The sequence below is a fragment of the Schistocerca gregaria genome, chromosome 3 (assembly GCF_023897955.1).
Source record: "Schistocerca gregaria isolate iqSchGreg1 chromosome 3, iqSchGreg1.2, whole genome shotgun sequence".
In the NCBI taxonomy this organism is placed as follows: domain Eukaryota; kingdom Metazoa; phylum Arthropoda; class Insecta; order Orthoptera; family Acrididae; genus Schistocerca; species Schistocerca gregaria.
This window is the reverse complement of record NC_064922.1, coordinates 2,903,011-2,913,066: the sequence shown is the minus strand read 5'-3', so window position 1 is coordinate 2,913,066 and position 10,056 is coordinate 2,903,011. Positions and strand designations below refer to the sequence as shown.

Genomic DNA, 10,056 nt, shown 5'->3' with positions numbered 1-10,056 from the left:
TTTCTTCACACGCGTGACCGGGACAAACTACGACGCCACCGGCAACTCCAGAGACACATCCAGAACTTGCTCGCGGCTAAGAAACGCCGGGACTAGCGACAGACATGCACCCGTCTTAATGCTACCCTACCTCTTAACTCCATAATGACCGTCCCTTTCCTGACAACCTTAGTAAGGCCAACCATTTTGCCTCCTACCTCACGGATATCTTTACTGTCCCTGACGATCCCCAGTTCGATTATTCCCTCTTCCCCGATGTCCTTGATCGAACTGACACCTCTGTCCCTCCACTCGCTCCTGGCTTCCAATACTTGGACAACATTACACACACCGAACTCAATACCCCTATCACTACTCAAGACATCCTAGCTATACTCCGCACCAAACGCAACACCGCTCCTGGTCACGACCGTGTTACTTACCGTCACCTCTGTGAAGCTCCCACTTCCTTCCTCTCCACCCTGGCCAGACTGTACACTGTGGTCTTGTCCACCGGCTTCTACCCCGACCTGTGGAAAACCTCCCGGATCCTGATGTTCCTCAAACCCGATAAACCACCTTCCGCTGTCTCCTCCTACCGTCCTATAAGCCTTACCTCGGTCTTCAGCAAGGTCCTGGAATCCATTCTAACCCGCCACATCCACCAGCATCTCCACCGGCACCGCTTCCTTCCCTCCACCCAATGTGGCTTTCGGCCATCCTTCTCTGCCGATGACCTTCTCCTTCACCTCACTCACCTCCTCTCAGGACAACTCAACTCCCGTCGCTCTGCCATCTTCCTCTCCCTCGACCTTAAACGCGCATATGACCGTGTATGGCATTCTGGTCTCCTCTTCAAGCTCCAAACCTTTGCCCTTCCCATAAACTACGTCCGTCTGATCGCCTCCTTCATTTCCCACCATCCTTCCTATGTCACCATCCACAACACGGACTCCTACACCTTCTACCCCTCCGCCGGTGTGCCCCAAGGCTCCGTCTTTTCCCCTCTTCTTTACCTTCTTTATACGGCGGACATGCCTCCGCCTGCACCCCCCCCCCCCCTACACCTTCTCCAGTACGCCGATGACACCGCCTTCCTAGCCCTCGCCCCCACCCTGCAACGCTCCCAGCACCTTCTCCAATCCCATCTTGACCAGTTCACCTCTTGGTGTAACCAGTGGTTGCTCAAGGTCAATCCTTCCAAGACCCAGGCAATCATCGTAGGCAAAACCACCCCTTCCATCTCCTTGATTCCTATCTTACCATTTATGGCCGTCCTATTAACCTCACCCCCACCCTCAAGTACCTTGGCGTCACTCTTGATCGTCGCCTCTCCTGGACCCCTCATATACAGACAATCCAAGCCAAGGCACGCTCCCGACTCCGCCTCCTCAAGCTCCTCTCTGGCCGCACATGGGGTCTGGACCCGTCCACCGCCCTCCACACCTATAAATCCCTCATCCGTCCTATCCTTTGTTATACCCATCCCGCCTGGATTTCCGCCCCTCCTACCTTTTACCAATCCCTTCAAATCCTTGAACGCCATGCACTCTGCCTCGCCTATCGCATCAGCCTCCCTTCCCCCACGCGGATCCTCTATGACCTCATCCCCTTCCCACACCTCCTCCTTTTCCTCGAATGGATACGGATCCTCTACACCTCCCACAACCTTGATCCTCCCCACCCGCTTGTCTCTCCCATCCTCTCCCACCCCAACCCGCTGCCACGCCTGTACTCCTGTATCCCACCTGCTCTCCATCTTCACACTCTCCACACCCTCTCCCAAGGTGGCTTCCGCCAGCTCCCCCTCCCAGATAATGCCCTCCTCCCCTCCATTTACAACTCCTACCAACTTTGAGCCTTGCCTTCCCTCTCCTCTCCTTATCCTGTGGGCACCCTCTCTCCCTTCTCTCCTTCCCTCCTTCCCTCCCCTCCCCTCCCCTCCCCCTCTCCCTGGGCTTCCGCACACCACCCCTCCCTCACCCATCCTCTCCCCATTGGCATCAACCACTCCCCTATTCCCTCCTACCCTCGCCCCTTCCCTCTGGCAGGTCCCCGGCCTTACTCGTGTGACAAGTACATCACCAACCGCCGAAGATTGTCACCGAAGTGCTTATGTGTTCTGTCGTCCCGCTAGAGATCCGTGTCTCTTGTTCCGTGCTCCATCGTTCACGTGTGCTACTTTGTATCTCTCCGTTATGTGCTGTGTGAATCACTTTTAACTTGACTGCTCCACAGTGAACGGCTTCTGTTATTTTACTCTGTTTTGTCTACTGTTTTTTAACCTCAATGTCTCTGTGTGTCTATTACTGCTTGTACTATGTTCATGTCTGTGGCCGAAGAGCGGCTTAGTTACGCCGCTGCTGGCCTACCTATGTATAGGTTTAAAATAACAATAAGGAAAAAAAAAGTACGGCATAAGATGGGACGAGGCAGCCTGAATTACATTTTATAGATGTATTTCTCACAAATGTCTGAGCCTCTCGCGGTCGTCGTCGTCGTCGTCGTCGTCGTCGTCGTCGTCGCCGCCGCCGCTTCTGCAGATGTAGCAAATGGCCATCGTAGCAAATGCGGCGAGGGACACCCTGCCATCGATTCCGAATGCGCAAAGTGTGTGGTCTTGTTTTCCTGTCTATGTTTGGTCGCTCTCTTAAGAGGTTGAATGTAACGAATGGGTGGGAAAGAGTAAGGGGCAGCGGCTGTGTGGAACGAAAACACAATTCCTCAGGGGGTGTGAGCGTTTCGAGATGAGTCGTATATAATTACACTTGGTCGTCAGTGACCGTGTGCCCTAATGGATAAGGCGTCGGACTTCGGATCCGAAGATTGCAGGTTCGAATCCTGTCGCGGTCGTGTTTCTCCAGTTCTGAAAAAGAAACATACCGTTTTAATGTAGCACTTGAGCAGTACAAAATCGTCTGAATGTTGCTGTTGACCATTTTGTGCTTGGAGATGGTCTTGAGCTTGAAACACACACAACAAGACCGGTGTTAACTAGCGAAATGGTCGGCAGAGTGCCCTCACCGCGAGGTCTGACTGGCACTTGCACATCTAAAACAACGTCGGAAAGTAACTCGTTCGGCTTTTGAGTCACGTCAAGTATGTGTGTTAATTTTGACGCCGCTAGCTCTGCAGATTGTCATGCAATTCCTTTACCTCTCAGAAATGATTATGAAATAAAAGTGAAGTACGTGACGAGAGTGACGTTAGGAAAACATTAGGAAGCATGGAGAGATTCTGTATGGGACCAACCAACCCAAACGAGTACTGTGTGATCTGCTAACCAGCAGGTATCCATCGAGGCAGCACGGCTATCTCAGTCGGTAGAGCATGAGACTCTTATTCACAGGGTCGTGGGTTCGAGCCCTACGCTGGGCGAAACAGAATTTTTTTCTGCTGCAGATGTAAATTACCGAATATCTGATTAACGTGATGTAATGGAAATAGCAACTTTAAAATTTGCCTACGTCTCCATCAGTCGCAAGAAAACTGTATTTGAAGGTGAAGGTGATTTTGTAGACATGTGTGAAAGTCATGTTCTGAAGTGCAGGTGGTTTTGTTTGGAGAGAACATCGGCTACGTGTCAGATGTGTAGCCAAGCAGTAATGGGTCGCTATAGCGGCAAATATTAGTCGAAAATATTAAGTGTTGTCAGCTGAAGTCTGATGATTCAGACGACCGTACGGACGAAGTACTCAGAAGTTCCGCTACGCCGCGCCTCTTTAGCTCAGTGGGCGCAGTCAGCCGGCAGCGGCCTTGGCGGTCGGACGAGGGTTGTTTTCGCTGTCGCCTGTGGCGGTCGCGTGCTGTTTGGTGAGTGTGCGCATTGCTACGTAGTTTTATTGTGGCGTGATGAATTGCATTCGACTATAATGGATCAACTTATACGGAAAGACACGTTGAAATTGAGTTTTGACCCTCATTATGCACGACCCAAATCCTTTGAGGTTGAGTTATTTATTAGAGACGTCATGAAAATAACTATTGATGATATGATTGGCATTCACCTGTCTATCGTCAGCAGTGCGGTGTACCTCAAATTGTTGAATCCCGAGAAATGCGAGCAGGTCGTTCAATCTTGTGGAGGAGTGTTGAAGTTCAACCATTCTGTCGGCAATGTTGGTGATGTCAGAATTTCGCTTGCTGGTCTCGGAGTGAAAACTGTTCGCATATTTGAATTACCCTTTGAAATTTCCGCTGACCAGATTAATGCCAAAAATGAGGGAATATGGAACAGTCATCAGCAATATGGCAGAAAAGTGGTAGACCATGCATATTTTCCCAGTGCTAAACGGTGTCCGTCAGGTGAAGATAGATATGTTAAAGCACATTCCGTCCTACATCACTGTGTGTGGCTACAGGGCCATAGTGATTTATGACGGGCAGCCTAGAACTTGTGCGGGATGTGGGTCCACAGAACATATCCGTGCTCAGTGTGTCCAATGACGTGTGGCGCAAATACCGGCCGGTGAGCGTGAGTTGCGCGGCCCGACGTCTACGTTGCCATTATCATACGTCGCCGCCGCTCGTGCTAATGTCACCTCGGAACCTAGTTTAGATGTTTCGCTAGAGGGTTTGCGCGCAGTGCACGAAGGCGCTACACCGATGGAAGCGAACGATGTACCGAATGTTCCTTCTTCACACACCCAGAAGGAGGGCAATACTCACTCGCAGATGGGGCACCCACCGGACACCGAAAGTATTCCGGCGGGCGTACCGTTTCGAGACGACAAGTCCGACGTGGACCGGATGGAGTCGAACTCGAACGAGATGGCTGGCCACCAGGCCCAGCGGTCTCCCAAATCTCAGAAGAAACGCCGGCTAGCACATCAAGGGGCAGAAGCAAAGGCGCCAATATTGCGTGAAAAGGCGAACCATGTCAGACAGAAACTGACTGAAGTAACTGACCCATCGTCGTCGGCAACCAGCAAAACGGCAAAAAAATCTCGGACGGACGAATCGGTCACTGATCACGGACGATCGACCTCAGGGGACCCTGCGGTGGCCGATTCATTGGATCCGAACCCTATGCCTGAATGTTCCAAGCTCTCGGATTGCGATATGAACGCAGACAAGTTCGTGTGCGATTGGTCAGATGACGTTGAAGAGGGTGGTCGGGAAGAAGATTTAGTACGGGATCGGCGCGGTATAGAGAATCCGTCATCAGAAGCTCAAGCAGGTGTGTCCCACCAGCAACACACGGCTACTGCCGGCGTCGGTGCAGTGGCTGATGACGCGGTCTTCTTTTAGATGATGTTCGCCATGAACATCAATAGTAGGCATATTGTCACCTAGACCTCTGTTCTCATGACGTCCTTGCAAGCTTACCGCATTGCGACATTGAACATCAATAAGATCAGTAGCCCACTCAACTTAAAAAACCTTCAAGATTTTCTCTATGCCGCTGACATTGATCTCATTATGCTGCAGGAAGTGACCAATATTAACCTTGACCGTATCACAGGTTACAATGCCGTCGTTAATCCTGGAAATGGTACTGAACTAGGGACCGCGATCATGGCTAAGGAAGGGATAGTGATGTCACATATCGAACGCCTGGCGAATAGCAGAGGTATAGCGACTACTATCGATACTACCAGATTTATTAATCTCTACGCCCCTTCCGGTTCTGGGAGACGACGACAAAGAGCAGAGTTTTTTAAAGATGGCATTGTGCCGCTTTTCACACCACCTTCAGACCAACTTCTATTCGCTGGTGATTTTAACTGTGTACTCAGTCCCAAAGACCAGTCACTAAATTTCAATCCGTCCGCCGAGCTTCGCGCCATCATTGAAGAGTTAAATTTAATAGACACATGGGAGCATAGACACGGTGACAGGCCCGGATTCACATTCGTTGCTGGTCACTCAGCTAGCCGCGTCGATAGAATCTACGCATCAGCAAATATGAGTGAACATGTTTTGCAGGCAGAGCTATGGCCGACTGTCTTTACAGATCATGTGGCATATTTATGTACCGTCAATTTAGCCAAACAAGGGACGTACAGGGCAAGGGGACCTGGAAACTAAATGTAGCGCATTTAACAGAACCCGAGTGTCACACAGTCTTCCGCAACACGTGGGCAGAATGCGAACGAAAGTTTCCCGCATACGACTCTGCCATTACGTGGTGGGTAAAATGTGCAAAACCCGCCTTAACAAAAGCGATGAAGAATTATTACAGAGATCGATGTGCCAGGCAGAAGCAAACCCTGGAATTCTACTTTCAGTGTTTAAGGGATTTATATCGAGAAGATGCAACGGTAATAGCAAATCGTATGCATATTAAACGAATAACGGCTACGATTTTAACCCTCAAACGGAAGCAATTGGAAGGCTGTAAAGTCAGGACACGTCTGCAAAACGCCATACAGGACGAAACGACATCAATGTATCATGTTATTCGCGAACAGAAAAGGGGGCACAGAAAGATATTGACAGAACTGCACACTGCAGATGGTCGACACTTACACCACCAGCGCAACATACGAGACGAGATTTATAAACATTTCACAGCACAGTTAACGGAACACCCGGTGGATATAGCGGCGCAGCAAGCCCTCATGGCACGCCGTTTTGCGACATTGAGCACGGAAGAAGCAGACGGCCTCGCTGCAGTAATAACTGACGATGAAGTAGCGGACGCCATTCGAGGGAGCCCACAGAATAAATCGCCTGGCCCCGACGGATTACCGGCCGAGTTTTATAGAACTTTTCGACACCATTTAGTTCCAAAGGTGACCATGGTCTGTAATGATATCCTAAACGCTGGAGATGATATCCTAAGGGAATACTGTGAGGGCATAGTGGTATTGGTCCCTGAAACCCCAGCGGGCAAGACAGTCGACAATCTCCGACCGATTACATTACTTAATATGGATTATAAGATATTCGCGCGGGTCATGATGCAGCGATTCAGTACGGTACTCAGTACTGTCACGGGGGCCTATCAAACGAGCGTTGGGAAAACTAGAAACATCCAGCAGACGTTAAGCGAATATAGAGATATCATAGCTACAGCCGCCGCTTGTGACATCCGATGCGCTCTAGTCTCGCTAGATTTTGAAAAAGCATTCGATAAAGTCAGTCACTCATATCTTCTGTGCGCGATGGCAGCAATGAATTTTCCACGGAAAGTTATTGACACTGTTACACTCCTGCTGAGAAACGGAACATCCAAGATCTGTCTCAACGGACAACTAAGTAAACCTATTTCCATCACTAGGTCGGTCCGACAAGGTTGCCCGATGTCAATGGCTTTGTTTGCAGTTGCTCTTGAACCCTTGCTGTTCTCCCTGACGCAAGACCTTCCGGGATTACGTATACATGGCCAGAAGATTGTCTTCCAGGCATTTGCGGATGACGTCAGTTTCGTGGTGACGAAAGTTGAAGACTTAGAACGCGCGTTTCAGCTGATAAACACTTATGAAGCCGCCTCAGGAGCGAAAGTCAACTGTAAAAAGTCTGGCGTTATGGCACTTGGTAGAGGACTAGAACTTGTCAATAGCCGTTCACTAAAAAGGATGGCAACTTTTAAATGTCTCGGCATTGAATACACGCGCAGCATCCGCTGCACGGCTGCTCTTAACTATAGGAGATTGTTGGCACAAATTCGGGCCGGCATACGGCAACATCATTTGCGAAATCTCAACGCCATACAAAGAGTGCTTTTAGTCAATACTTACATCGTTTCAAAAGTCAATTATGTCGCGCAAATCCTCCCAATACCAAAAGTCATAGCACAACGCATGCTTGCGGCGCTCGGCGACTTTGTCAGTAGGGGACAAATTTTCAAAGTCGCATTTGAAACCTTGACGCTCCCCATGGGAAAGGGCGGCCTCAATCTGACTGATGTTTACCACAAAGCGAAAGCATTATATATCAGCAACGTGTATAAACAATGGCAACGAACAACACATTTCTTAACGGCCCTTCTTCTCCATGAAATCGCACTAGCCAGCATGACGCCTCCTGTCAACGTAAGTCACATCCCGACTGCATTATGCCACTTTAGTAATTTTTTCCTAGACTACAGCTATGTTCAATGCACCATACCTGAGAATGATCTTTACAGGGTCAGAGCTCTTTACAGCTGCCTGACGGACAGTAAATCGCGGAACAGAATAGAAGTAAAGTATAAAGACTGCAATTGGGCAAAGACCTGGGAAAACATTCACGACGCACACTTACCATCGCAGGTGCGGTCTACGTGGTACATGGCGGTCAATAGGATCATACCGACAAATTCAAAGCTACACATGATTCACTTGTCCGACACTCCGAATTGCGTTCACTGTACTTTACTAGATACCATTGAACATCGCTTTCTATGCGACGATGTGAAGGACATCTGGATTCTCTTTGCGCGGAAGCTCTCAAGTATGCTGCGTACTGCACCTAGGATGATTACTCCAGCTGGACTCCTCACTCCCAATGCCGTTCCATAACCCCCCCCCCCCCCCCCTCAAAACGACGAGCAGTCAATTGGCTTCAAGGTCAGACGGTGTATTATATATTATCGGCACCAGAAAAAAATAAAGAAGACTATTGGTTATACCCACTAACTCAACACCAGAAACTTCAACGAATAGACAAATATAGAGAAAAGTATGCGTCTTTCCTACTCCGAACATTAACGTAGAGAGATATTCATCCAGGGCGACGTCTGCGGTACGAAACTACTGCAGGATGGCCCCTTCAGAATTATAATGGCCGCAATTAGGATCCGGATTGCGGGAATCGAACGGTCACGAATATGCGACGGACCGCCCCGACAGTGGTGACACTTTGGGGGGCGATGCCTCTCCTGTCGACAGCATTACGAGACTGTTCTACAGGAACCCCGTGGAATTTCGGAGATCTAATACTCACATTACAATTATTCTTTTCTTACTTATTTAGGAAGATTCGTTTATATGCACGGAAGACGTGTTTCTTTTATGTTTGAATCTCCCATAAAAGAGGAGGAGAAGATTTGTTCCTTCATGCTGCGAAAGACTCCAGCACCCTCCAGTTTATTTTCACATATGCAGTCTTCCTTGGACGTTGTGATGAGTTACTCACATTCTCGCAGAAGAGTTAATTTGTTTAATCCCCACATGCAATATAGTGTTTTAACCAACTATCCAAATGCATACTGAAAAGCATTTAATATAAACGGTGACTTTTTTTATGGCGGAGAAGCCGAGCCGATGAAGGCAATTTTGGCGAGCGTGAGGACGGGCTAGAAGGGGTGGATGGAGGCCCGAAAAAAAAAAGGGTATGATTCCTGCTTTGGGTGCAGGAGGTCCCGGGTTCAAATCCCGGACAGGCCCTACTTTTCACTAAAATAAAAAGTGGTAGTGCACTGCCTAAGCAAACCACGGGTCGTGAGTTCCATCCTCACAGGAGGAAGACGAATTTTGGAAATCAGTTGCGCGTCATGGCCGTATAGCAAACAGTATCTGTGATGACGAACAATTAGCGACAGGCGTTTTATTAAGAATCACTCTCAGATGTGATTAAGGCGAATGGCGCAGATAAAGCATTTGCCAAAGCGGTACGGCATAAGGTGGGACGAGGCAGTCAGAATTACATTTTATAGATGTTTTTCTCACAAATCTCTGAGCCTCTCGCGGTCGTCGTCGTCGTCGTCGTCGTCATCGTCGTCGCGGCCGCCGCTTCTGCAGTAGTAGCAAATTGCCATCGTAGCAAATGCGGCGAGGGACACCCTGCCATCGATTCCGAATGCTCAAAGTGTGTGGTCTTGTTTTCCTGTCTATGTTTGGTCGGTCTCGTAAGATGTTGAATGTAACGAATGGGTGGGAAGGAGTAAGGGGCAGCGGCTGTGTGGAACGAAAACACAATTCCTCAGGGGGTGTGAGCGTTTCGAGATGAATCGTATATAAGTTACAGTTGGTCGTCAGTGACCGTGTGGCCTAATGGATATGGCGTTGGGCTTCGGATCCGAAGATTGCAGGTTCGAATCCAGTCACAGTCGTGTTTCTCCAGTTCTTAAAAAGAAACATACCGTTTTAATGTAGCAATTGAGCAGTACGAAACCGTCTGAATGTTGATGTTGACCATTTTGTGCTTGCA

At 49.1% G+C, this 10,056-nt stretch overlaps 2 non-coding genes across 2 annotated transcripts; both read left to right on the top strand.

Moving 5' to 3' along the window:
* The first annotated feature begins 2,759 nt into the window (after positions 1-2,759).
* Positions 2,760-2,832, top strand: Trnar-ucg (transfer RNA arginine (anticodon UCG)). Its single transcript has one exon. It is a non-coding gene; the product is annotated as a tRNA-Arg (tRNA).
* Positions 2,833-3,284: 452 nt separating this feature from the next.
* On the top strand, positions 3,285-3,357 carry Trnak-cuu (transfer RNA lysine (anticodon CUU)). Its single transcript has one exon. It is a non-coding gene; the product is annotated as a tRNA-Lys (tRNA).
* Positions 3,358-10,056: the final 6,699 nt, after the last annotated feature.